Below are 26,369 nucleotides of genomic sequence, written 5' to 3'. Positions count from 1 at the left end.
TCAGGAGGGATCTGACTGGCTGCTGCAGGTCGTGTGGTTATCCAGAGGCGAGCAGAGGGAAGCAGTTTCCCCCTGATGAGGTTTGTCAGCAGCACATCCACTGAGGTGGACTCTGTAACATCAGTCAGGATCTCAGTGTTGTGGAAGTCCAGAGGAAGTCGACACTCATCCAGACCGTCAAAGATGAACAGAACCTGGACCTCTTCAAACCTGCAGAGTCCTGCTTCTTTGGTTTCAGTAAAGAAGTGATGAACAAGTTCCACCAAGCTGAACTTTTTCTCTTTCAGCACATTCAGCTCTCTGAATGTAAATGGAAATATGAAGTGTATGTCCTGGTTGGCTTTGTCTTCAGCCCAGTCCAGAGTCAACTTCTGTGTTAAGACTGTTTTCCCAATGCCAGCCACTCCCTTTGTCATCACTGTTCTGATTGGTCCATCTCTTCCAGGTGAGGCTTTAAAGATGTCTTCTTGTCTGATGCTTGTTACTGGTCTGGCTGGTTTCCTGGATGCTGTTTCAATCTGTCTGACCTCATGTTCATCATTGACCTCTCCAGTCCCTCCCTCTGTGATGTAGAGCTCTGTGTAGATCTGATTCAGAAGGGTTGGGTTTCCTGCTTTAGAGATCCCCTCAAACACACACTGGAACTTCTTCTTCAGAGCAGATTTAAGTTTATGTTGACAAACTGCAGCAACATGTCCTGAATGAACAAACAAGAAACAACATCAATGACTGATTCATAAAGAAAACATGACATGTTCATCCCCCTAAAGAACACACATGAACATATTTCCCTCCACGTCTTGAGACGTTAGTAAATGTCCCATTTGTCCATCATGTTGAATCTTTAGAGAAATCCTCTTACTGCTGTGCAGACAGTCAGCCAGCTCCTCCTGCTTCATTCTCCTCAGGAAGTTCACTGTGATCTTCACAAAAGCCTCTCTGCTGCTCCTCCTCTGCTCTTCATCCTCACCGTCCAACACCTCCTCATCCTCCCTCTGACTCTCTGAGGATTCTGGGTAATCTGGACTCACAACCTTCTGGATCTTCTTCAGCTCCTTCTTCACAAAAGTGACAATGTTCTCCTCCAGCAGCTGGAACAGAAAACTATATGAATGACACAATCAAAGTAAAACCATGGAGCCAAACATCAGATCCATGTTGGACACACTGACAATCCACTGCTCTAAAAAGTGCAGCATGGAGATTATTGTCAACACAACAGATGTCAAAGTAGTTGTTGTCCATGTACAGACCATAAATATGGAGTCCAGGTGTGTTTGATGCTGCTGGGCAGACTGAGCACTGGGAACCTCTGAGCTCTCCTGGTCCACTCTGTGGAGGAATCATGAAGAATTAGCTCACATTATGTTTGCAGCATCTGTGAGTGTTTTATGCTTTGTACACAAACAACAGCTGCTTTTATGTTCTGTGGTGACTGTCCTGATTAAATCAAACACTACTGTGCTGTGACATTCTCAATAAGAGGAAACAAGCAATCAATTCTGTACCTCATGACCTAGAGTCATCACAACAAGTCCACCTTTTAAATGATGAGTTTTAAGGACTCACACTGGGTTTGACAGAAGTCTCACCTCTGCTACAGGACACTAACACAAACACTGGAACTGGATAGGTGCTGAGTTACAGGGAGTTTTAGTTCTGATCTGAATGACACATATAAGAACATAAGAAGTGCTTTTCTTGAAAAGAGAAACATCAACTTTGCCACTAAAGCCTGTGTTTCAGCCTGATCATGTTCATATACTGTGTCATTCATGAAGCCTGGAGACAAAACACAATCACTTCATCTTTCATAGAAGACCAGTTATACAGGGCAGCTGTCTGATACATTTTAAACTCAGCTGCAGCTCACTTCTTTGCAGCAGACGGAGGCTGTCTTTTGAAATCATAGAGGCGATCAATTGACTTGTCACTCTTCATGGACACACAGCTGGGCTCAGGTCCATGTTCAGGTCCAGGTCCAGCAGAGTCTGGTGTGTGCTGCTGCTCTGGCCTTCAACACAACACACACAGAGCTTTGAGTGTGAATAATGATGGTGCAGTGATGTGAGTGCTGAGCTCTGACATGGAGAAGAGTCATGGACAGTTAGAGATCCTCATCTCACCTCTGAGCTTTGGTCTGGATCTCATGGTCCCCACACAGACTGCTTTTAGGGGGAGGGGCTCCCTCCTCTCTGTCCTCACACTGATTCATGATGCTGAATTCACATCATCATCAGCTCACACACACTTTCTACCTTCATCTGCAGAGAAAACACAAATCATTCATCTGCACATTAACTGAAATTATCTTCAGGTTCAGGTTCATGTTCCTTTATTTGTACCTGTAGGTAGATTTGTTTTGCAGTCAGATGATCAGATGATGACGTCCTTTTGACACATATACACAAAACACAAAGAAATGTAACACAAAACCAACACAGCTGACTATAAACATGATGAGAAAAGTAAAAGTGCTTAAGGCTCCACCAATCAGGATCAAAGAGAAAGAAGGGTCAATAAAGAATAACTCTGGTAAAAGGTAAAATAATAAAAAAAACTCTGGACTAAAACCAAAGTTAAGAGAAGCTGAAAAAGACAAAGAAGTTAAAAACTTAATAAAAAATAAATTTAAATCCCACATAATAAATAAATAGGAAATAAATACATAAATAAGTCAGTATGTGCAATGTATCGCTGCAGCTTGTTCAACTCTGTGACAGCAGCAGGAACAAAGCTGTTTTTATATTTCTGGGTTTTACATCTTGGGACGATAAACCTCCGCCTGGAGGGAAGAAGCTGAAAGTGGCAGTGCAAAGGGTGGAGTCATCATTTAAAATGGAGGTCGCTGTCCTCTGTACCTGTCTGCTGTACAGGGACAATGGGCTTGGCTGGGACTCACCAAGTAGACGACAACACCACTTAATTATTTGGTCTGAGGACTTCCTCTGTTTTAAAGTTGTGTGACTGAACCATGACACTAAAGAAAATGATAAAATGGATTCTATAAAAGAGAGAGAACATGCTCATTATGGTTCAGTCAGTGTGAAAATGTACAAGTTTCCTTAAACAGTGTAAACGTTGCTGAGCCTTTTTACAAACCACTTCACATTTTCTTCAAAAGTCAATTTGCTGTCAATGATAGTCCCAAGATATTTGTAAGACTGCACATACTCAGTGGTCTGACCTTTAATTAAAGTGACTTGGTTCCTGTGGGGTTTCCTCCTAAAATCAATGAGCATATCTTTGGTTGTTGTAGCATTTAGCTGCAGGTAGGATTCCTCACACCACTGAACTAAATCATCAATGACTGGTCCATGGCTGCTCTCACCGTCCTGGAGGAGACTAACAATAACTGAGTCATCAGCACTTTATGATGCTTCTGCTGTCATGTCTGCTCTGACACACGTTTGTGTTTAAAATGAACAATAGTGGTGACAACACACACCCTTGAGGAGAAACAGTGGAAGAACACCTTTGGTCAGACAATGTACTGTTGACCCTCACTCTCTGTGTCCTGTTGGTTAAAACATCCAGAATCCAACCCACCAGATTATTATTTAAATCAAACTGTTGTAGGAGCCTTTCAATTCAAATGTGAGGTTGGATTGTATTAAAAGCAGAAGACAAGTCCACAAATAAAAGCCTGGTGAGTGTCCCATTAAAATCCAGATGTTTAAAAAGCATGTTGAGCAGAGTCACTGTAGCATCCTCCACTCCTCTGTGAGGCCTGTATGCAAACTGCAGAGGATCCAGTGCATGTTCAGTTTGCTTCAGGACCTCAGATCTGACCAGTTTCTCTAAAGCTTTCATTCAAATTGAAGTCAGGGCGACTGCTCTAAAATCATTCAGTGTTTTGGGACATCTAAAAAGACACAAGTACTGCACTCCGTGCTCTGAAGGCCTGCAGTAGTTTTCATGCTTGCCCAGGCTGAACCAAGTTTGTTTGCTGCCATCTTGTTTTCTAGTTCTGACTTGTAATCCTGTTTTGACTGATTTGTTAAATTTTAAAGTTTGTTGTTGGGAAATATTTTAACACACTTACAGGGAATGATCATATCCCTGCAAAAGACCATGTATGAGCATGTTATGTCTCCCTCTTTACAACAGTTTTATATGTGGGCAGCAAATCCACACAGTTGTGATCAGAGGAGCCAAAAGGAGGGAGAGGAAGAGATTTATAGGCCCCCTGTAGAAAATGACTTGATGAAACTAGCTGCAGGTGATTATTCCACACAAAACAACTGAGACTCAGTTCATTTCTCCTCAATATTATTCCAGGGGCCCTTTTATTTGGGGCCCCAGCACTTTCCTGCCTTTTCTAATCGTAAAGTCTGAACTATATGAAGCAGCAACAGCAGAGACACAGATATACATCAATAAAAACAGCAAATATGTCCTGACAGACAGTTTTTCTGTTTGTACTGTGACCAGCCACAGAGATATAATCACCTATCAGAGCTGCTGAGATGCTTTATTGTGAGAGTATTTATGGATTTGGGTCTTTATCATCTAATTCATCAGGTAGAGTTTGTCCTGATAGGACCAGGAGGCCTCTGACTCTGTGGATGGAGTGTTAACTGTCTCTCTGAAAATCACATAGAGCCTGAAAAACCCTGTCAGTCCCTCTGAGCTCAGTCCCGTAGAGTTCATCTAATGACAGAGAAAGTCAGAGCTGTTCTCCAGCCGCTGTCCGGCCGAGCTCAGACCGCATTTAGCGGCTCAGACTGCGGGAGAGCAGCGGCTCAGGTCCGCCTCCTCCACAGGCTGATTCAGGCAGGAAAAGCTGCCTTCAGTCAGCAGTAAGTGGAGCCACAGACTAACAAAGGCTCCGTGTTCAGCTACTGACCATCAGCTCACTCTGCTTCTAATCTGACTCCACCGCTCCTACCGCAAATATCCACACAACATGGCGGATAAAAAAACAAACAAAAAACTGAATAAAACACTACAAAAACACACAACATACGACAAACTCGAACATCAGATAATTCAGGTAACTACAGGAAGTGTTGACGAGTAAAACATTAAAAGTGCGGACATTTACCTTCAGACAGAGAAAATCATCAGCGCCACAAACTTCGGTCAAAGTGAAAGTAAATTTTCAGCAACCGTGGAGTACAGTGATGGGAGTTCCGGGTCTTTTAAGAAAACCGGTTCTTATGGCTCGGCTCACTAAAAAGAGCCTGATCTTGTTCGTGAACGATCGGAAGTCGGCATGTTTTCGTTACAAGCAGATACACTGTAAAACATGTGACAACTTAAAGGATCACTGTAAAGTGATAAATAGGAGATGCACTGTAAAAAAAAAAAAAATAATCTAACATTGATTATCAGGAAGTACACTGTAAAATAATTTAATGGAGGCTGTGCACTGTGTAAAATGGTATCAAAAGATGACAGGATATACAGGGTTCCCGCGGGGTCTTAAAAAGTCTTAAAAGTATTGAATTTACAAATTTAAATTTAATACCTTAAAAAAGTCTTTAAATGTATTAAATTTGATGTCATAGGTCTTAAATTATGTTGTCATAAACTCGCTCGTTGTATTGTGTTTAAATGTGTGGGAAATCTCCAACCCGCAAAGAAAGTAACGTCATTTCCACCTGTTCCAACCTGACAATTTGAGTTCAAATTAGCATCAAGGTGTGGCTAACTCTGCAGCCCACCATTGGATGTGATCGCAGAACACTCGGCCCAACAGTGACGTCAGGAGGTGGTGTGTGAAGAGGAGATAGAGTGGTTTAAAGTACGGAGGTGTCCTGATTAAAGAACACGCCAGACGTCCAGTTGAGTTGGTTGATTTATTCTGTACTTCCTTTAATGCGTGGGTATGTGTGAATGAAGGAGTGTAAGAGCGAGGGGGTGAATGAGGGAGCGAGTGAGTGATTGAGTGATTGAGAGTGTGTGTGTGTGTGTGTGTGTGTGTGAGTGTGTGGGTGAGTGGTCTGGAACGACAATACATAATAAACGGTAAGTGTAACATGCAGTAAAGTTCAATATTTATAACTGAAGTAAGTAAAAGCATATGAACGGACTGTAAACATAAACGGAGCGTATTAGCGTTACAACAAGCTAACATATAGCCTCGTACGGCTCATAGCCGTTATCAACAGGCTACTAAACAAGGGAATGACTCTCAAATGAACATTACACCCACCTTTTATGCATGTACACACTAAACACTTCAGGGTACACATTTGAAGTTAATAAGCGACACTATAACGGCCGCTCATGCAAAGGAAAAGAACTAGTGTATGTAAGTTTGCTGTACATCCGCAATCGAGGTGCGTTTACGGACAGTTAGGGAATTATATTAACGTACAATTACTAACAGTATGAATACAACTATTATTTGTAAATAGGCTTTCTAACAGTGTGTGTCTTATGATTCATAACAACTGGTGTGACAGTAAGAGCGTAGTCACTCTTAAACAGTCCTCACACACAACACACACACACACCCCCGGTGAGTGTCGATGCCTCTCTGGTTGAAGAACTGAATAACTTGTTTGCACGCTTTGAGTCGGGAAAGTGACTGTGAGCAGTGCAACCAGCCAGAGGGGAGGAGACACTCACTGTGACAGAGCGAGATGTGAGGAGGGTGTTTAGAAGTGTAAACACCAGGAAAGCAGCGGGACCAGACAGGACCGTCGCCCAGATGGACACTGGTAAGGGGAATGTGAGAGTGCTCTTTGTTGATTACAGCTCAGCATTTAATATCGTACTCCCCTCAAGACTGTATGGCCTGGGCCTGGACTCCTTCCTGTGAAGGTGGGTCTACAGCTTCCTGACCAACAGAACACAAGTGGTTTGGCTGGCTTGCCACACCTCATCCCCCCTTACCCCCAACACTGGATCCCCCTAGGGCTGTGTGCTCAACCCTCTGCTGTACTTGCTGTACACCCACTTCAGACTCCAGTGTCATCATTAAGTTTGCTGACGACACCACTGTTGGGACTGATTTCCCACAATAACGAAGCTGCCTCCCAGGAGGGAGGTCTCCCACCTGGAGGACTGGTGCCGGGAGAACCACCTCCTGTTGAACGTCAACAAAACAAAGTAACTGATAGTGGACTTCAGCAGGAAGCAGCAGAGGGACTTTCATCCACTTTTCATCAGTAGCTCTGAGATGTAAAGTGTGGCCACTTTCAAATATCTGGGACTGACCTGTCTTGGTCTCAGCACATCAACAACGTTGTGAAGAAGGCCAGAAAGCGCCTGTAACTCCTCAGACGACTGAGAGTTTTTAAGCTCTTTCTCAAGGCGCTCAAGAACTTTTACATTTGCACCACTGAGATCATCTTGTGTGTGAGTATCACCACCCGGATGGGAAACTGCACAAAGCAGGACTTCTTAACCCTTAAAAGTGTCCGTTCAGCCATGTGGGCTGTCAGAACACCCCTCTCCAACCTCCAGAAATTCTCTCTTCTCACTACTGCCATCAGGCCAGCGATTCTGCTGCCTGAGGACTAGGACTGAGAGGATGAAGAAGAGTTTCTTCCCCCAAACCATCCGCCTGCTGAACTCTGAACCTTAAACAGGATTTACATTCCAATATGCACAAGAACCAATTTACTGCACATTATATATTTTGTATTTTATTTTATCTGTATCTTATTTTTATTTTTTATATTATATGCTGAGAGCCTGGCCCTGAGAGGGAGACACACACACAACCATGTGGTTGGACCCATTTACAAACAGCAGCTGAGCAAGTTTCAGGTAAGATGTAGCACTGAGACTGGTTATTATCATCTGCATTCCTCCTCTGCCCAACACTCATCAGTTCTTCACCGAACCCTCAACAAACCACGGTGAAAACCCAAAGTCAAGGGCTGCAATAAACAGCTGATTTCACCTGAGGATTACCTGATCACACAGCCTACAGCAAACACACCACGTACACACATCTGAAAGTCAGTGGTAGTCTGTGGAATAAACTGTCAGCACAGTGATGACAATGCTGATGTTTGTGATTCCTTTCAGACCTTCTGTGGCTCTTTGAAGAGGACCATCATCCTGGATCAAATCATGGACATCAAGGACATCATGGATGATGAGGACCTTCAGGACCACCTGGAGATCCACATCCAGAAGCCCAGTTACTGGGGAGGTGAGACAGAGAGCATCATGTACATCTCTGGGGGAACAGCTCTGCAGGCCTTTTTCTGTGAAGACACGGAAGAGAGAGACGACTGAGTTTAACCAGCAGGAGCCAAACAGCTCCAACGTGTAAGGACGGTCCTCCTGTGCCTGCTCTTCAATGACTTTACTTCTACATTTAATACCATCATCCCCCACACCCTAGTGCAGAAACTCCACACACTGGGACTGAGCACCTTGCTCTGCTACTTAGTGCTGGACTTCTTAACCACAGACTGTAAGGATCCACAGCATCTCCTCTTCCCACGTCCCTTCCCACTCCACTCCCCTCAGGGCTGCGTGCTAAGCCCCCTCCTGTTCACCCTGCTGACGTATGACTGCTCCTCAAAGAATTCTAGCTGTCAGATAGTGAAATTTGTGAATGACACAGCAGTGGTGGGATGCATCACCAATAATGAATCTGAATACAGAGAGGACGTGGAACAGCTGGAGGGCTGGTGCACCCCCACATTTCTTTATTTTATATGTTTGTTTTTATTTTTGTTTCTTATTATATTTGTATATTTTTATTGCTACTTTTCTTTTTTATTGCTACTGTCTAGTAATATCTTGATATTACCTGTTCTTGTTGGCTCTACCAGGCCATCAGTAACCAATTTAGCTTTTCTTCACATTAAATGTGTAATAGAAATGACAATAAATCTCCTTGAATCCTACTGTATATTCTTTGAAGTGCAATAAGTAAATTCATGAACAAAAGAAGTATGTAGAACTAGCGAGTGCAAACCTATACAGTGGATGCAGGAGTGGTCCAGTCTAAAGCCTGTGTTACATTCACACATGGTGCCCAGGAGCGGACACAGCAGCCATTTGCACAGCTACATTCATCTGAATCCTCCTCTGAGCTGTCACCTTTTTATGGACAAACATGGGGTAGGGGTAAATACAAAATGTGGGAACAGAAAAAGAGAAGGAAATAAGGGTGACGTGATTGTATATTGACAGCAAAGATGGTGTAGATGGTTCTACCTGGGTTGTAGTTGGTGAAAGCAGCCAGGAAATCCTGCTCCCCATCAGACTCAGTCTCCAGGTGCATCTCACACAGATGACTGAACATGTCTGAACACAAAGAATAAATGAATTCAGATACTTTGATTTGCATTACAGTATAGTACAAGATAACATAACACTTTATTGATCCCACAGTGGGGAAATTTACTTGTTAGGCAGCTCACAAGAAAAACAGGAAAAAGGAGAAAGGAGAAAGAAAAACGAGAAGTGTGCATGAAATTCAAGTACAAGAAAAGGTGTTTTAAAAAAAGCGTATTTACAATCTAAAAAAAAGTTCAGTTACAAAACCTGTATGCAAAATACAAAAACGGTAAAAACTGGCTATATACAAATTTACATGATGATGGAGGGGTGATGAGTAGGATACTGTGGGAAAGAGAAAAAAAATATTGCACAGTCCTGCCATGGACAGATGAAAAGTTAGGCCTGACCGGAGTACAACTGTTTAGTTGTACTCTGGTCTGGTCCTCTGACAGCAGAGGGAATGAAGGACCTGTGGCAGCGCTCCTTACACTGTGGATGTCTAAATCTGTTGCTGAAGGAGCTGCTCAGCGCCTCCACAGTCTGGCGCAGGGGGTGAGAGGTGTTGTCCATAATGGAAGTCAGCTTAGCTAACATCCTCCTCTCACCCACCTCCTCCACAATGGGCAGACAGCCCAAGACACAGCTGGCCCTCCTGACCAGCTTGTTCAGTCTCTTCCTGTCTTGGTCTGTACTGCCTGCTCCCCAGCAGACCAAGGCACAATGGACAGATGAGGCTACCACAGAGTCATAGAATGTCTTTAGAAGAGGCCTGCACACTCCAAAGGACCTCAGTCTCCTCAGAAGGTGGAGGCGACTTTGGCCCCCTACAAGCACCAGAAGCCACATTCAGACCTGAGTTCTAAGATGAATTATGTATTCTCAGTAAAACAGTGTTATGCAAGCCAGTGGAGAAAGTCCACACACAAAAAACCCTCTGATATTTATAATGATACAACTTCAAAACATATACAACATTTGGCTTGAAGGAAAATCTTCACTTCACACTGTTTGCAACATGATGGATGTTGGTCACATGTTAGAATATCTCAGCAGCTTTTAGATTATGAAAACCACTTATTATTAAGTGAATAATCAGAGGCAGCAAGAACCAGTAAGTACATAAAATGTATCCATCCATTTATTATCTGTGTTTGCTTGTTACAATCAAGACTAACAGAAGTCAGGAGCCTGTACAAGTATGTTGGACCACCCCATATTACACTAGGTACCTGTATAGCACACACTTTTTTCAGCTTGCTATGTCATACAATATAATCCCTCTGTAAGTAATAGATACAGTAAAAGAACTAAATTCACTATATTGAAGTTGTATATAACTTACAACTATTAGAATCTACAGACAAATGATGAAGTTACCAAACTCAAAATAATGCCATTTATACAAATAAGAACCAGTTTTACAACACCATCATACTTTAAGTCATGTCATGTCTATACCACTTCATTGTGTAGAACATGTACGTATGTATGTATGTATGTATCTATGTTTGTATGTGTGTACTAATATATAGTTTATCTGGGAGCCTGATAATTATCTGCAGTGACAGGTTGATCACCTGAAGAGGGAGCTGGCTACAACATCTGTCAGCACAGTCCACGGGAAGCCAGTAGAGATAGTGGAGGAGTACAAAATAAATATAAGATTCAAATAAAATTCAGTGCACAGTTCCGGAGGCTACATGTGTATTATACAGTCTGATGGCCTCAGGTAGAAAGTGTCAGGAACGTGGAAGTAGTGAAAAGGACACAGGCGCAGAGTCAGAGTACATAGAATCAGAAAACGGTTTAATCAGTCCAAGTTCGTTACACGGTGAAACAGTCCAAGAAAGCAGAGGTACCACAGAGAGAAGGCTAACTCGAAATCCAGAAGTCCGGGCAGGGGTCATACACACTCAGAACACACTCAAACTTGAAACGATAAGGAACACTGGAAAGCTTGGCAGAAACACACAAGACAATCTGGCGACGAGTGCAGGGAGGACAGGGACTAAATACATGAGGGGGAAGGAAGACAATCACACACAGGTGAAACACATTACAGGAGGAAGGGTAATCAGGAGGTGGAAGGAGCACACGGGGAGAGGGAAGTCAAGACACCTGGAACGAGAGGAAAAACAGTGAACAACCAGAAACTGAAACTTTACCAAAATAAAACAGGAAATACCAAATAAACAAAATAAGACCACCCAGGCTGCCTGGGCGAAACCTGACAGAAAGGACTTGCTGTAGCACTCCTTAGAACATCTGGGCTGCAGCAGTCTGTTGCTGTGGCAGCTCCTCAGACTGTCCAAGATGCTGTAAAGGGGGTGAGAGACATTGTCCAAAATTGCTCTGATCTTTCCAAGCATTCTGTCTCTCATCACCACCTCTAATGGAGCCAGGCTGGTGCCAACAACTGACTCAGCCTTTTTTACGAGTTTATTTAGTCTGTTTGCGTCCTTTGCTCTAATTCCTGCCCCCCCAACACACCACAGCAAAGAAGATGGTACTGGCCACTACCGACTGGTAGAACATGTGGAGCATTTTATTGCAGAAGGAAGTTGAAGGAAATAAATAATGTCAACTCAGGCCCTTTTTATAGAGCACCTTGGTGTTTGTGGACCACTCCAGCTTGTAGTCCAAATTAACACCGAGGTACTTGTATGATGTTACCATCTCCACATCTGGAGACAGCTCTGCAACCTCACAAACTGAGGTCTGCCCATCAGATAGCTGGTGATCCAGGTGACAAGGGAAGTGTCCACATCTGTGCTCTCCAACTTTTCCTTCAACAGTCTTGGTTGGATGGTATTGAAGGCAGACGAAAAGTCAAAGAACATAATCCGAACAGTGGTGTTAGGTCTGTCCAGGGAGGAATAGGCCCTCTGCAGTAGGTATATAATTGCATAATCTACCCCCACACAGGGCTGGTACGCAAACTGCAGTGGGTCTTGAGCTGCACACACCAACATGCTCAGGTGTTCCAAGACCAACCTCTCCAGGACCTTCATTATGTGGGAGGTCAGAGCTATGGGCCTGTAGTCCTTCAGTCTTGCAGGGCGTCGTTTCTTAGGCACTGGGACCAGGCATGATGTTTTCCATAGCTCCAGGACTTTCTGGTGGTACAAGCTCATGTTGAACAGGTGTTGCAGGACTCCACACAACTGGCTCCCACATGCTTTCAGTACCCGTGGGCTTATTCCATCCGGTCTACGTGCTTTTCCGGGATGAAGCGTCTCTAACTCTCTCCTCACCTGATCAGCAGTATAACTTAAAGTGGCTGTAAGGTTGTAAAAAAGGATGGTTGATGGTTTTAATTGATAAATGACTTTAATTCAATTCAATTTTATTTTATTTATATAGCGCCTTCCACAATCAAAATTGTCTCAAAGCGCTTTATAGAGACCCAGAGCCTGACCCCAGAGCAAGCACTTGAGGCGACAGTGGCAAGAATAAACTCCCTTTTAACAGGAAGAAACCTTGAGCAGAACCTGGCTCAGATGGGGGACCCTCCTGCCGATGGCCGGGCTGGGTGAAAGGAGGAAAAGGAGGAAGATAGGACAGCTAGAAATGGAGGAGAGGGGGAGAAGGACATGCAGCATAATACAGACAATGGACAATGTTAGAGGGTCAGCATTTACATTACAGTTAGTGAACAGTTATTGGATAATGTGTGCTCAGCAGATTACAGTTATGATAGAAAACAGAGCACAGAGGCAAAAAGCTGTCATGACTGGTAATTATTTACATTACAGTCTGCAAAGAATGTTAATCCAATATTTATCTGTAGCAGAATGGAACATTAAACGTGTAAGAAATGGATCATTGTAAACCAGGGGTTTTCAAAGTGTGGGGTAGTGAGCCCCCTTTTAGCATCTATATGTTTTCAACACATTTTTTCAACACATTTTAACACCTTTATGTTTTCAACACATTTCTTAAACACATTTTAACACCTGTATGTTTTCAACACATTTTTCAACACATTTTAACATCTGTATGTTTTTAACATGGATGGTGTTGTCAGACATCAGGATGGCATCCAGCTTGGCAGCAGTAGCTTCGCCCAGTAGTGCTGAACACATATCATTAGCAGCAGGGAGGAGCAATGTCTCACCAATGTTGTGGGCTTTCCCCGCCTTCGCAATGCGTAACGCTACGCGGTATGATGCTTCGGTTGCCTTGGTAGTCACCAAACTCTTCGATGACTTTCTTCTGTGACCACAATTCATTAAGTTTCCGATGAAAAAACTCCCACGGCTTGGTCGTTAAACTTTGGTGCTTGGTTTCAATATGACCTGCCCGTCAATGTTTACACTCTTTTTCTGTCTTTTCAGGTTTATTTTTTCTCTCGCCGCGCCTCCCCTGAATCCATCTGGCGCCTCCGCGCCTCACAAAACCGCTGTTGTAAACAATAAACAGCAGCAGGTGGGTGGAGCCAGGACCACAGAACATGCAGCTCCGGAGCCAGAGACACCTGCAGAAAGGTACAGAGAAAGAGAGACCAGAGAGAAACAAGCACAGGACTACGGGACAGAGAGGACACAGAGTTAATGACATGTAATAAAGGTTAATAAATTTGAGAGTGGGTCTGAGGAGAGAAAGAGAAAGAAGAAGAAGTGCGCAGTAGATCATGGGATGTCCCCCAGCAGCCTAGGCCTATAGCAGCATAACTAAGGGATGATTCAGTTGCCTGAGCCAGCCCTACTAAGGGCTATATCCTTAACTGTAACAGTGTCTATAGAGAAAATTGTGACTAACTATAAGTTTAATAAATAACTAGGACTGTAACTACAACTAATTATAAACTTTGTCAAACAAGAAGGTTTTAAGCTTCGTTTTAAAATTAGAGAGGGTGTCTGCTTCCCGAACCCAAACTGGCAGTTGGTTCCATAGGAGAGGGGCCTGATAGCTAAAGGCTCGGCCTCCCATTCTACTTTTAGAGATTTTGGGAACCATAAGCAAACCTGCATTCTGGGAACGAAGCAATCTGTTGGGATAGTATGGTACTATCAGCTCTTTGAGATATGAAGGAGCCTGGCCATTGAGGGCCTTATATGTAAGGAGAAGGATTTTAAAATCAATTCTGGATTTTACAGGAAGCCAATGAAGAGAAGTTCGTACAGGAGTAATATGATATCTCTTGCTAATTCCAGTCAGTACTCTCGCTGCAGCATTTTGGATCAGCTGGAGGCTTTTTAGAGAGTTAACTGGACATCCTGATAATAGGGAATTACAGTAGTCCAGCCTAGAAGTAACAAAAGCATGGACCAATTTTTCAGCATCACAGCAACAGAATGTTCCTAATCTTACTGATATTGCGCAGGTGAAAGAAGGTGGTCCTAGAGACTTGTTTTATATGTGAGTTAAAGGACCAATCCTGATCAAAAATAACTCCAAGGTTCCTCACAGTCGTACTGGAGGCTAAATTAATGCCATCCAGAGTAACTATATGGTTAGGTAAACTGTTTCTGAGGTGTTTGGGACCAAACAAAATAACCTCAGTGTTGTGAGGCAGCTCGGCTGCCTCTGGGGTTTTTGGTTGTTTTCTCTTTTTGTTTTCCTCTCTGTGTGCTTGTGTGTTTTTGTTGGTAGATTCCTGGGCGGCTCCTCCCCACTCCTGCCTCCGGCTCTGGCTGATTGCGCACACCTGGGCGCATTCAGTCTGCTCTAGAAGTATAAGAGGCTCGGCGTTCCTGTCCCCCACATCATCATTCATCGCCGCTCCAGCCGACTCTTCCCCACCGCCCAGGAATCTCTTCTCCGTCCCTTTTCGTCTCATCGACTGATCCTTTGTTTGCCAAGTGCTAAAAATAAACTGGTTAAATCCTTTACCTTCCTGCCTGTCTGCTTTTGGGTCCACGGCTCGATTAATAGACTATCATAACACTCAGTTTTGTCTGAACTCAGAAGAAGAAAGTTACAGGTCATCCAGGCCTTTATGTCTTTAAGACATGCCTGAAGTATGGCTAACTGATCTGTTTCGTCTGGCTTCATAGATAAATATAGCTGGGTATCATCCGCATAGCAATGGAAATTTATTCCATGCTCCCTGATAATATTGCCTAGGGGAAGCATGTATAAGGTGAACAATATCAGTCCAAGCACAGAACCCTGTGAAACTCCATGACTTACTCTGGTATATATGGAGGGATCATCATTAACATGAACAAACTGGTATCTGATAGATATGATTTAAACCAGCCTAGTGCTGTTCCTTTAATCCCAATAACATGTTCCAATCTTTCCAATAGGATACTATGATCAATAGTGTCAAATGCAGCACTAAGATCTAGCTGGACAAGTGTTGGTAACTTTCACCAGTGCTGTTTCTGTGCTATGATGAACTCAAAATCCTGACTGAAATACTTCAAACAAACCGTTCCTATGTAGATGGTCACACAACTGAGTTGCAACAGCCTTTTCAAGAATTTTAGAAGTAAAGGGGAGATTGGATATAGGTCTGTAGTTTGCCAGAATGTCAGAGTCCAGAGAAGGCTTTTTAAGTAAAGGTTTGATAACTGCAACCTTAAAAGCCTGTGGAACATATCCTGTTACCAAAGAGAGATTTATCTGATCTAATATGTGAGTGCCAATCAAAGGCAATACATCTTTAAGAAGTCTGGTTGGGATAGGATCCAAAAGACATGTTGATGATTTAGATTTAGAAACTATTGAAGTCAATTCAGCGAGATCTATGGGAGAGAAATAGTCTAACGACAAATCAGGACTGGCAGACATTTCTAAAGATGCTGTTCTCGACATACCTACATCATTAACAGTTGTAGGCAGGATAAGATGGATTCTGTCTCTAATGTCTACTATTTTGTTGCTAAAGAAGCTCATAAAGTCATTACTAGTGAGAGCTAGAGGGATGGATGGTTCAACAGAGCTATGGCTCTTTGTCAGCCTGGCTACAGTGCTGAAAAGAAACCTAAGGTTGTTCTTGTTTTCCTCTATTAATGATGAGTAATAGGCAGTTCTTGCCTTACGAAGGGCTTTTTTATATATTGTAAAGCTGTCTTTCCAGGCTAGGCGGAATTCCTCTAAATTAGTGGATAACATTTCCTTTCCAGCTTTCGTGATATCTGCTTTAAAGTACGTATTTGTGAATCGTACCATGGAGCTAGCTTCCTCTGATTACTGACCTTCTTTTTTACCTACTTTACCAAGCATCTCAGCATCAACCAGGACCAATTTCTCTAGTGTTTCCTCATACAAAGGTTCTGTGTTGATTGAATTTGTATGCTTACACTGAGATCATTTTCATCTGATAGTATGTTTCATTTTTGAAGTGGACTCTAAAGTCTTCACATTTGAAGCTATTAGACAGACTGCCAGCCTTCATAAAGGCAGGATTAATTAGATGATCCATGGTTGAGAAGAGGATTTTGGGGTATTTCCGGTCGTCAGTTATCAATTAGTAACAGTAAAAAAGACATAGAAGTGATCAGATAAGTCTGAATCCACAACTGAAGAAATATTAGCAGACAGGCCATGGGTAATACATAGATCTAAAATGTGGCCTTTGTTATGGGCAGACTGTGAAACATGTTGAATTAAATTCATACAGTAAAGCAAGTTTGAAAATGAAAAAGTAGCTGACCAAAATCTTTTGACCTAAATTAAACAGATTTGTAAAATCACCAGTCTAAAACCTGAGGAATAAAAAGTGGATTAAAACTGGATAAAAATATTGATGAGTCACAGAACTCCTTCCAAAGATTCAAAACCACCAGATCCAGTTGTCATGAATAATGTCTGTTGACTTCAATGAAACCTTCAGAACTCACACATTCGTATTTGTCACAGTCAGCAGACTAATGTTTTCTAAATGTGTAGAAAATGTCCAGTGTGAGTTGTTCAAAGTCCATTTTTATCACAACAATATACAGAAGATCCTCAGAACTAATATATGTACTAATCAATTGAAAAACACTTCTTTCCTTTGAAATTCATGTCAATGAAGTGTCAGGACTAATGTCAGGTCTTTAGTGTTTTGTTTTTCCCTGTTGTAAAGTTTCGCTATGTGTTTGGAAAGACAACAACAAATAAAATGTATTATTATATTTATTTTTTAAATTTTTATTATTATAGTAGTAGTAATAGCACTATTAAATTGTATATATTTGCTGCCAACTTTTTTCCAAAGCTTTCCATGAGCTTTTCCATGAGCTTTCACTATCTTTTATAAATAGTGAAAGCTCATTGATTAGGACATATCTGATTGGACTAGAAATGATTTTTATCCACATGATTTATTCTTTATTCAGATTGAGTTCCTGCAGGTTGTCAGAGATCAGCTGTGCTTCTCTGGCCTCAGCTCTGAAGTCCAACCCCTCCCATCTGAGACACCTGGACCTGAGTGAGAACTACCTGCAGGATTCAGGAGTGAAGGATCTGTCGATCTTGTGAAGAGTCCAGACTGTGGACTGCAGACTCTGAGGTCAGTAGAGGGTTGGAGTCAGTCCATGCTGCTTTCATCAGTATTGTCCTAAACACAGTTCATATCAAAGCAAAGATCCAGCCTTCTCAGTGGTTGCTTTCCTCAATGAAGCTGTGAGAGGAGAATGGTGACAGACTTCAGGATTGGACAGAAAAACAGAGAGACAGACAGCAGTCAGCCAATCAGCTCAGCCACAAACCTGATTGTGATCGTGTTTGGGTGATGTGAATACGACTGTTGTTGTATTCATGTGTACAGGAAGTAGAGCTGGATCACAGCTTACAGCCTCACAGGATGTGTAGAGACAGTCTTTCTTTAAATGGAACATGAGTTGACATGTAACAGCAGTGAATCCATCACTAAACTGTGCAGTAATGAAGCTTCATGACTCAGCAGTTTATTTCCACTGTGGACCTGAGTGAAATGTTCAGAGTAAACAGACTTGATGCTAAAAGTCTCTGCAGGTGTGTGAGCTTCCAGCTCAGTGTCTTCACTCCAATACGTTAACATGAGAGCTGAGAGGAAGCTGCTACACTACACAGCTGCTCCACTTCTGCTCTGAACAGGACTGAAGTCCCTGCTGCTCTTTATACTGGATGTGCTGCATCAGTGACTGACAGCTGATGAAGTGAGTCTCTGTAAACACTGATTTATCACCTCTGTTGTCTGTCTTCTTCTCTAAACAGATGGAGGTAGTGATCTTTCTAAAGGAGAGAGTGAAGAGGACGGTGTGTGTGTTGAGAGAGGACAAGCTGTGTCCTGATGATCCAGAGAGGTTGAAGCAGCAGCAGCTTGTGTGTAGAGAGGCTCTGATTGGTCCATGTTACTGGGAGGTAGAGTGGAGAGGAGAGCTTCATCCAGCAGTGACTGACAGAGGAACCAGAAGAAGTGGAGAAGACTCTCAGTGCTGCAGTCTGAACTGCTCTGAGAACAGCTCCACTGTCAAGTCCACCATCATCCCTGTGTGTTCCTCTGGATCTGAAAGAGAATCATCAGTGTATCTGGACTGCTCTGCTGCTGCTCTGTCCTTCTACACAGTCTCTGCAGACACACTGAGACTCCTCCACCTCCTCCACCCTCCACCTGGACTTTATCTGGTCTTTCCTTATTCATTCACAGATGCTGAACCCAAATAAATGATAAATCAGATTAATCAGCTCCATCATGTAGTGTGATGGAGAATTGCAGCTAATTTGCACATTATTTTTTTTAGTGCAGAGACTGACGATACATAGAGATACTTTACTAATCCCTGTGGGGAAATTCGTTTGTAGCAGCAGTAACAAGGAGACAATAAATACAGTCTATAAAGGAAAAAATACAGGAGGGGGTCTTATATACACATACAGACACACACACACACATAGCAGCAGACAATTGCACATATATATATATATATATATATATATATATATATATACACACACACATATATACACACGTACATGTATATATACATATACAATATATATATAACAGATATATACAGTTAATGTAACTGAGATTTATAGTGCACCCTAGTTGATGCATTAGTTCAGGTTTGTGAGCACAGACACAGATGTGTTATAGTGTCTGATGGCAGACGGCAGGAATGACTTCCTGTACCGTTCCTTAGAGCACCGTGGTAGCAGGAGTCTGTTGCTGAAGCTGCTTCCCAGATTGTTCACAGTTTCATGGAGTGAGTGGGAGGGACTGTCCATGATTGTCCTCAGCTTTGACAGCATTCTGTCCCTCGCCACCTCCTCCAGGTTGGCAAGTTTTAAGCCAACAACAGACCCTGCCTTTTTAATGAGTTTGTCCAGTCTGTTGGCATCCTTTGCTTTAATGCCAGCACCCCAGCACACCACAGCAAAGAAGATGGTGCTCGCCATTACAGACTGGTAGTACATGTGGAGCATCCTGCTGCAAACACTGAAGGACCTGAGTCTCCTCAGGAAGTAAAGTCTACTCATGGCCTTCCTGTAGACAGCATCAGTGTTTGTGGACCACTCCCACTAATACAGACAGGTGAGGGTGGGGACTGACTCCTACTAAAGTCCACCACCATCTCCTTTGTCTTGGCCACGTTCAGCTGCAGGTGATTCTCCCCACACCACCTGACAAAACTCTCCACAAGGCCCCTGTACTCATCCTCCCGTCCTCTCTCCACACACTCGACTATGGCTGTGTCATCCGAGTACTTCTGGAGGTGACATAACTCAGAAGAGTACTAGAAGTCGGCCGTGTAGGTGGTGAATAGAAAGGGAGACAGCACAGTTCCTTGGGGAGCCCCCGTGTTGCTCGTCAGGAGAAATATATTTATATATATTATTATTCACCATACGTCTTATTCTGCTTATTCCACTTCTTCTGTACAGATTCCAGCTTCCTGCAACTTTGAGAAAAAACAGGCAAACGACATCAAAATGTAGTTTGACAGCCTGATTGCTTAGTTATACATGTTTATACACGTTATAATTTATGTGAAATATACATTTCACATAAAAACATGGTTGAAACCTGAAATAAGTCACAAGACTTTACCTTTACCAAGAGTTTACAAGACTACTTTTTACCTTTTTATGAAATCACAGTTTGTTATATTTTTTATTTTTATTTTTTTCACTGTCTCAGATTTTATAATGGGTGTGTACTGTATGAAATGTTCAGAGCTGGAGTGACTGACATCACCCACACTCTGTCTGACATCTATTAAAATTTTCCCTAAAAGCTTCTTTCAACTTCTTCATTCTCACAATTACCAACTTTCAGGGACAAATAATATATGACAGTGTATAGAAAGTTGTCCTATCTCACCCAGTGTTACTCTCATTGTCACATGACCCACAGTTTTTAAGTAAATCCCCTCCATACTGACCAAAACTCCCATAGACTGCCACGTTAAACTGAGCTCTGAACTTCTCATCGTGAACAGAGATGATAGGAGGATTTAAACTGTGACAGCTCGTACACCATAAACAGCAGGGACATATAAAATACATCACAAGGCTTTACTGAAACCTTGTGATGCTCATGGTGAAAATAAAAAAATGATAGGAATTAAATGTTTCCAACTATCAGGGCGTTTTTGATGACATGTTCTGTCCTACTGCTGGGGAGCCCACTACCCTGCACTGCTGACTGCAGCAGACTTTACAAGGTCTAGAAAAGACTTTGAAGCTCCCCTGTGCCCCACTACTGCAGACAGCACCCTAGTGGGCGAATGAGAGCTGCAAAGTCTATGTTCACCGCCACCGTCTGCAGTAAGTGAACCTTCCATTGTGTCTGTGGTCCTTTTAAACCCATCGTTTTTGGGAAAAAAAAGGTATTTAAATCTTTATCTGTAACAACTTTCCTTTTTAAAGGGTCATTTGAATCTTTCTATAGGATTATAAATAAGAAGATTTTTAAAGATGCCCCATGGAGCACTCATACAGAGTGCTGCATCTCTTCACCTAACCTAACCTCATCATCCCCAAATCTATCTATCTCAATCTATCACTCATATGTGTAAAAAATAAAAAGGGTTTGTAGTGTTTTATTATGTGTATAATATAAAGAGCTTAGATGAAGCTCCATGCTTTCAATATCTGTCTTATGGGGAATCTAAATATGCATACTGTTCATTTTTGTTTGCTTTATGTCACTTTTGTTTTTGCACATTGTGTAAAAGTGTATGTACATGTGTGTCCTAGAGTGTGTGTGTCACCTGGAGAAGGGGACTGGAGCAGGAAGAGACAGTCTTTTAACCTCACATCCTGGATTCCTGGCTGCTGTAGACTTTTACATTAAAAGACATCATGAATCTCTGAGTTTCCCTTGTGTGCGTGTGTTTGAGTACAACATGTATATAATCCTAAACCTGAGGGCAGTAGACACCAGACATGAACTGCATCATGTTAAAATCAGAGCAAAGCAGCAACGATTACAAAAAGACAGAAAGTCAAACATGTGAGAGCACGATTGAATGTGGAGGAAGAGACAGAGATGATGGTTCTACTTCAGTCCAGCTGCTGAAAACTGTTTCCACTGCAGTTCTACTCCAACGTGGAAAAATGCAGAATATTACCTGACACTTCTAACAGACAGGAGCTGAAAACTTCACACAGAAAATACATGTGTCCCTGAATAACAAAGAGAGGAACGAGAGGAAGAGAAAGTGGGTGGACAAAGAGAAAAGAAGGAGCTGAGAGAGAGCAATGGAGGAGAGAAACTTTAAAGTCCAACAGTGATTCATCATAGTTTGTGAAAACTATCTGATACTTGTCCTGAGTGTTCAGTCAGTGAAATAAACCATGAAAACAAAGCTGATTCTTCATTTTACATTTATCATGAATGACTAAGGGACTTTTTTTTTGGATCACTTGATTATTCATCTGAGAAAAGCAGTAAGTTCTTTGAGTTACTGAGTCACTGCAGTGTGTTCAAAACAACTATACTTATAGAAATGAAGGCACTGATCACACAGTCTAAAACATAAGCTTCAGAAAAAAATGAATACATTTCATATGCTGAAGGAAATGTTAGGTTTGTGTCATGTCCGACAGTCGACAATCAACCAAATACCCAACAAATCTAAGTCATTTAGCTTTGTAGCTCTGCACACATCCTTCTTCAAACACTGTGGTTTATGACACAGCCAGTTAAGTCTGGACTTCAAACCAGTTCAAACACAGTCATGCAGCATGTAGATGCAGAATGTAAATCATTTTCTCAAACATCTGCACCAGCACTGAGGAATAAACATCAATGATAATTCATCATGATTTATGAAGTTTAATGTTTCTGTTGTTTTACTGTTTGAAAGAGGAGAAACAATGTTTGTATATTTGAAGACTAAAATCAGCTGTGAAGAAGATTTTCCTTTTTCTTCTTTTCAGAGGTTTTTGAAAAACAGATAAAATGAATCAGTGGATGTGTCAGAATATGGAGAGAATCTTTATCGACTACAAACTTGTGACTTTTGGAAATTTCCCAAAGCAAAACTCTGTTCATGTGACTCAAACCAGTAAATGTCTGGTTTCAGCTAATTTAACCTTTGGGCTGATGAATGAACGACTACCTGCTGCATAATCAGACTCATCACTACATTATTCACTGCACAAGCAGCTGCACACTGGTTCACACCTGAGAGAATAACGTCTGTCACTGTTCAGTTAGAAGAGCAAAGAAGAAGCAGGTGGTAGAAGAAAAACTGATGAGAGGAGGAAACGGAGGAGGGTGAGAAAAAGATGAATAATTACTGAACCTGCAACATCAACAGACGCCTGTCAGTGCCAAAGAAATGACTCTTATCAAGAAAGGCAGAGATTAAAGCAACTAGCTTCATCTTCATGTTCCAGATGCTCACACAGTTTTTGAAAAGTAAAGTAAACCAGATGGAAATAAATCATTCATGATTTGACTCAAGATGAAGAAAACATATCTCTTTACCTGGATGCATGAAATAAAAGTAATAAATCAGTGAAGGTTCAGAATGGTTTCAGTAAAATATCACAGATCTTATTTAAAGCTCTGTTACTCTGTCACAGCAGACAGCAGGACAATGACAGTGAGAAGACTAAAGGAGACATGGAGCTTTGTCCTGGTTTGAAGGACAGAAGACGGAGGACAGTCTGTGTGTGGCTGCTCTGTCTGGGGAGACTGGTGGAGAAGAGACTGAGGTCCAAACTCTGACAGGACACAAGAGAGCAGCTCCAGCCCTCTGACAGAAGACAGGCTGGGAGGGAGGACAGCTGTCCAGCTGTGGATCAGCTACTGGACACTGACGGGATATACACCAGGCTGTCCCACAGAACAAACCTTGACTTCATATCAGGTGAGGATGTGTCCTTCATTTAAACTGAGGACTACAGGAAAAGTATAAGCTTCATTTGTTCAGAAGCTGTTTCCAGTTATTGGAATTTTAAAATAAATAAAATCTCAGTTTGATCACAAACAAAACAGATTCTATAAATTCCCTCGACAGAAGTAAAAACCAATCTCATTTCTATTATCAGCTGATTAAATGTTCATTTTCTCAGCTCACTATCTGCTGGGCTACAGAGCTGATCAGCACAGCAGACGTGTTGTGATCTAATAGGATCAGACAGGTGGAGACATGAAGGATGAAAACAGCTCTGCTCCAATGAAGGAAGCAGAACTAGAAACAGGCAGAGACACCTGCTGTACTGATTTCATCAACACTAACAGAGAAACACAGAGATGGAGTGAAGTTTCATTCATGCATCTTAGTTTAATATTTAAAGTTTATTCTGGAAAATGGAAAATAAAAGCCCCAGAAAAAGCTGGTACTCCTGACATCGGGAATGAATTTTAAAATGACTCATGAGCTGATTTAAAAATATCAAATGTTTTGATGTGCATTTAAAAATATAAAGTATGAGGGAAAACTGTTGAAAACTCACCACTTCAAGCTTCTCCTGCCTCCACCTGTTTCTCTCCCTCCTTTCATCTGTCTCTATGTAGACTCACTCCTTCCTGTACTGTCTCTCTGCATCTCCTTCATTTCACCTTCAGCTTTACTTTTCATGTCAGTATCATCCACATACAGAGACGATAGAAGCAAATGGGTCATTTAGCAAAGACGAACACATCAAAGATAAAACACAAACTTTCTACATGCTCCTAAAGTCAGAAACACACTCAAACACCAAAATTCTCTTGTTGTTTCTCGGGCAAACACATGCACACCCTCCTACAGACTGTCCACACTGCTGCTCTCTGTGTCTGTGAGATCACTCGTCACCACTTTGTTCCTCCAAATATAACAGTGATAATATTTGTGTCTGTGAAAGGACACATATACACACACTGTTACACATTCTCCACCTGCTTTGTGGTTGTGTGAGGAGTGTGTGAAGTGTGGAGGCGAACGTCACAATGACTGACTTCTCCTCTCTGCTTGGTTCCACTCAGCTGCCTGTCACTGACTCTTCAGAGCAAAGTGTTGGAGGTTAAAAATCTATTTACTGAAGCTGGAGCTTTTAACAGGCCACATTCGCATTCACATTCAAATTCACAGGGGTCAGCACAGCAACACAGCCAGGTAAGTATGAGCTGCAGTTGTATATGTCAGCTTTTACAGTCTGTCCACAAAGCCACAAGTCAAGCTGTCTCTTGGGAAAGAAAGCAAAGGCCCACGTGGTACACTTTTCTTGTCTCTGCAATGCCAGGTCGATGCGTGGAGTGAGCGGAGCAAGCTCCTGTTTCAGCTCCCTCTGCTAAAAACGGGTTTAATACGTTACACCCATATAGGGGACATATCAGATATTAAACTGATAAGAACAGATACCACACTTGATCTTAGCCAAAAGGCCGAGAAGCAATGAGCCCCAAGCCTTTGACGTCCAAATAAAGCTCTTGGTACAAGCGTCACTTGTCGCGGTGTCCCGTTTGTAAGCCAGCTTATCAATTGCCGCCACTTAGCAACTCCGCCCATCTGTCTGCCGTGTACTTTTCCCTGCCGCTATACAAAGATGTTTGACCTTTCACCAACTCAAAAGGCTCAGCCATACGGCAAAGCCGGCCAAAAATAGCTTCAACTCATTGGTGTTCCACACCAAAGCCTGGAAATAAAGCATACTAGAACAACATCTAGCACACATTTCTTCCACAAACAAGCAGCAAAGTCGGACAGGAGAGCTCACACTTCATTTTGTCATGGAAAGGCCACGCCCACTTCCCCAATTCCAATGGGAACACGGGGAATTGTCATGACTAAACACGCCACTCTGTAGCGTACGCCAGAGAGCTTCTGCAGAGCAACACTGCCGCTCTGTGGACAGACTGCAAAAGCTGACATGTAACTCCAAATCAACAAAGCCACTTCACAAAATGGAGAGTCTTCAACAGGTTAGCACATGGGCATTCCTGACACATTGTGTTTTCTTCTACACGCACGCAACAGGGGAGAGCGCGAACGCAGTCCCCCACTACCAGAAATTATGCAGTCGAGATTCCCGCATTTGGGGAATTCGCAGGGGTCAGCACAGCCGGAGTGCAATGGCTGAGCCTCACCCTCAGAGAGCTTCTGCAGAGCAACACTGCCGCTTTGTGGACAGACTGTAAAAGTTGACATATAACTCTAAATCAACAAAGCCACCTCACAAGATGGAGATGAACCACACTAGTTTAGGGATGATTTTTGTTTATTCTGAATCAAAAATGGAGATAAAAGGCTTATAGCACCTAGCATTCCCAGGTGGTGTCCCATCCAAGTTCTAACCAGACCCTACTCTACTTATCTTTCGAGATCAGGCGAGATCGGGCGTGCCCAGGGTTGTATGGCCGTAAGCAACACCAACCCATATAAAAAGTCTATTTATACATGCTAAAACACCACTAATAAATCCAATGTTTAATAGAGACAATAATCATCTCGATTTCTCTACAAATCCAAGCACCAGAAGCCATGAAACATGACCTTATCCACCTGACGAGAATTCTCTGACTATCCATCATCTGATAAAGGCTGTTACTGAGTCTGATCACTTATAGGTCCATTCCTGTCCAACACTGAGTAAGATGTAAGATGTAAGATGGAAATATTTAAAACAGCTACTTTTTGTGTGTTTGCCAAAACACTTTTGGGCTGAACATCGTGTTCTTGTGTGCTTAAATATCACATCAAGTTAACAAACAAATCATCTGAACAAAACATTTCACTAAATAAACTAAACACTGACATGAACAACTAATATCTATTGACTTACTGAAAACCTTGGAGCTGATCTGGACTTTC

General features: G+C 42.3%; 1 protein-coding gene, 2 non-coding genes and 1 pseudogene across 3 annotated transcripts in view; all 4 read right to left on the bottom strand.

Moving 5' to 3' along the window:
* LOC121195762 (NACHT, LRR and PYD domains-containing protein 14-like) overlaps positions 1–26,369 on the bottom strand; it is an 87,184-nt gene that overhangs the window by 35,349 nt on the left and 25,466 nt on the right. The window lies entirely within an intron of this gene.
* LOC121196707 lies at positions 24,768–24,955 on the bottom strand. Its single transcript, XR_005896144.1, has one exon. It is a non-coding gene; the product is annotated as a U2 spliceosomal RNA (small nuclear RNA).
* Positions 25,533–25,689, bottom strand: LOC121196451. Its single transcript, XR_005895912.1, has one exon. It is a non-coding gene; the product is annotated as a U1 spliceosomal RNA (small nuclear RNA).
* LOC121196591 lies at positions 25,805–25,923 on the bottom strand (annotated as a pseudogene).

This window comes from Toxotes jaculatrix, chromosome 16 (genome assembly GCF_017976425.1).
Source record: "Toxotes jaculatrix isolate fToxJac2 chromosome 16, fToxJac2.pri, whole genome shotgun sequence".
Classification (NCBI taxonomy): Eukaryota; Metazoa; Chordata; class Actinopteri; family Toxotidae; genus Toxotes; species Toxotes jaculatrix.
This window is presented reverse-complemented; position numbering and strand designations above follow the sequence as displayed.